Consider the following 3338-nt stretch of genomic DNA (forward strand, 5'->3'; position numbering starts at 1 on the left):
CTACCACTTGCCAAACATCTCGGCAATTTTATCAAAACCGAGAAAAACTATGACTTTTAGAAACTGAAGTATTTATTGCCCATGTATTGAATACTTAGGTTTGGAATACCATGGTTCTGAAAAAATGTTGTTGCCAAACTAGACCTAAGTTTTTATCGGTTACACTGGTTGGATTATGTTCAGTTTGTTTGATGATAGTTAACTAAGTTAGAAATACACTCGAAAACTCTCAATTGGCTGACGAGAAGGGCTGCAAAGAACAAGCATCTAACATGGACAAATACAACGGAATACAACTTCCATATTACTCGGGGAGATACAACCAAAAATTAGGTTTTTCAAAAGCATCTTGGTACATTAGAAACTTGGCACTCATTCAGTAAGTTCGGGTTAGGTAACTTCTAAATTCTGCCAAACATATTGATGCGATGCGACAGACCCAGCTAGAACTGCACCAGCCCGTTACTTCGGAACGAGATCCTCTGACTTAGATCGATCTACTGCAGAGGGAAGTAGTACACTATGCGCCGTCCGTTGGCCATCCGATGGCAGGAACGTAGAACAGGCTCTGTCGCTCAGTTCGCCAGCAAAACTACCGGCCCATGCGGCCCAACGCGACGCAAGCGAGGGAAGCGAGGGGCCACAGAAAAAGGCGCGAGGACTACATAAACAGCGGCAAAGTTCACTGGAAGGAGATCGCTGGCGCCAGGCGGGGACTGCTGCTCTACTCGCCAATCTCAGGCAAGTCTCCGCAGTCCTTTCTCTCGACGCCTAACACATGAATAAAATTGATCGACGTTCCAGCATCCCATTATTTTAGAACTTGATCATTTTTTTCCTTTTTCTCATGGAAGAGCAGCCTGCTGAACTCTGATCAGGAACCCTTTTTTCTGATGGAAGAAGCAACCGAGGTGGAAAACGAGGCTAACACAGCACACCATGATTCTAATTCCAATAAGTAAAAGTTCCTGATTTTTTTCTTGTCCTCCTGAAGTTCGATACAGTGTGAAATCTGTAGTGATTCCCTGCATAGTAGTGAAGTCTGTAGATTCAAGAGATACATTGTTGTCCTATCATGTGATTATTTCCAAGGCATGTAGTAATACTTTTGACTCATTACCATGTTCTGTATTTTGTAGAATTTCCTTAGCACCTAATCCCTGTTGCCCCAGTCACCACTACTGTTTGCTTATTCTCTTGTAATAATCTTTTTCCGAAGGTATTACTCCCAATATTTTTTATACACTTCCACAAGTGTAATGTTCATGTTATTTTTATATTACAGAGTAGTATTGCCTAGTTTGGTGCCTCATGTTGGCATGGAATTCAGAAATTCAGATGAGGCTTGATCATTTTGGCTTACCTACCGTAGACAGAAAGGATTTGAAGCAAGAAAAAGGTATACAAACAAAAGGCCAAGAGATGGCAAGATTACATTATGTAGATTTGTTTGTGCAAATGAGGGTGTTCGATCACAAGACAAAAGGGATTATTTAACAAAGTTTCCTCGGTTTCAATCATTTTAGAGAAACTGTAGGCTTTGGTGCTGCTCTCATGTATGATGGAACATTTGCATCCTTCAAGTGGTTGTTTCAGGCCTTTCTAATAGCTCATAAAGGAAAGGAGCCTAAAACATTTTATACAGATCAAGATGTTGCAATGGGAAAGGCCGTTGGGGAAGTATTTGCAGAAGCATGGCATGGATTATGCACCTTTCACATTATGCCGAATGCTGTCAGACATCTACATTTAAGTTGCCGATCAGTTGCGTTCAGTTACCATTCAAATCTGATCAATTCAGCAGAACTAGAGTAACGACAAAGCTTCTACAGCAGAACTACAACAGAGTAGAACACTAGTTCAGTCATTCAGAGCTTGTTATTCTGAAAAAATTCGTACAGCAAGACCAAATGCAAGCAGCAATTGGACGGGGCAGCGGCTAGGTGGCGTCACACCCTGGACGGGGCAGCGATTGGCTCCGCCTCCTCCACGGCTAGGCGGCCTCGCGTCCTGCCGGAGCTGCTCGTCCCCGCGGTGAACGTAAGGCGAGGCGAGAGTTTTTTAGGAAGCGAGACGAGAGCTCAAGCGAGCGATGAATCGGCGGATGGCATAGGATTGGGCCGCTTGTGTTCGTGTGGGCACGAACGAAAGAGCGCTTTGGTTGTACCCCACCAGCTAATGTCGTTAGATCACCAACGGACGGCGCAGGGCGTACTACTTCCCTCTGCAGTTGATCGATCTAAGTCACCTGTCCCGGAGAAAGCAAAAGCGTCAATCCATTAGTAACCTGATTGTTTTTGCTAATGCATAGCCTCCAACTTATTGATGTTTATAACAACAAAATGGACTATTAATGTATGGCTCGAGAAATCATCAATCCAGATTTCTACATTTTCAACTTGTAGCAGCCATTATGACTGATGTTTATAACAACGAAATGGAATAGTAATTCATTGATTTTGAAACCGCTAAACCAAGGAGAACTCTAGCAATGCCCAGATAAGCACACATAGTTTCGACATCCACATGATATTCAACATCTGGATAACATTTACAGTTTAACGAGAGTCATTTTATTTGGGTAAGACAAATAGGCAAAGCCAAGAGCGCCATCCTCAGCCTGGATAATCTGACAGCTGGCAAGGCGGAAATCATCGTTAATGGGTGGCCCATCGATTAAAACCAGACTCAACTTTTCCAAATCAAACTCAAGTATGCTATCCACAAGATGTCAAAGTGCTCTTTTGCTCAGCCCAACATTCAGTATTTGATAATTTCCAGATCCGGTGCACGCAGTTATTCCGAAGATGCCATGATCTCCAAATGATTAGCAGAACTCTGGCATGCATGGCTTCGGCGCAGGTACTAAAGCCCTGTTCGGAGTCCCTCCACTCCGTCGCTCCACTCCGGGAGCAGGGCGGAGCTACAGTTAAACAATACGGAGCTGCAGTCTCCCCACTCCGCAACTCCTCGTATTTTGAGGAGCTGGTGGGTTGCCGAACACTGCCTAAGTAAACAAAGGAGCCAATCCTCTCCAGTATAACAGAAGCATCTTTCCGGCGGCAGCTGCCATACTGTCCTAGTTTCATCCCTGAGTGCTCTCGCCGTAGTGCATGCAGTGACCGCATGAAATTCCAATTCATCCTCCATGCCACAGATCGAGCATTTTGTTTTCTCCTAAATACATATTAGTGCGCGTGCACTTGCAGCGCTCCTCGAGCGGCCGGCGTCAGACCGTGCGATGGCGTGGGATCATGCGGTCGCGCGTGGCTAGGTGGCTTTTTGTCGGTTTTCGGGCGCACCGCATCTCCCGCACATCTGGCCCGGTTGTGCCGAGG

The 3338-nt window shown here is 45.1% G+C and overlaps 1 pseudogene; it reads left to right on the forward strand.

The window, feature by feature from the left end:
* The first annotated feature begins 602 nt into the window (after window positions 1-602).
* Window positions 603-3338, forward strand: part of LOC123114630 (uncharacterized) — an 8387-nt pseudogene continuing 5651 nt past the window's right edge.

This window comes from Triticum aestivum, chromosome 5B, assembly GCF_018294505.1.
Source record: "Triticum aestivum cultivar Chinese Spring chromosome 5B, IWGSC CS RefSeq v2.1, whole genome shotgun sequence".
Taxonomy (NCBI): domain Eukaryota; kingdom Viridiplantae; phylum Streptophyta; class Magnoliopsida; order Poales; family Poaceae; genus Triticum; species Triticum aestivum.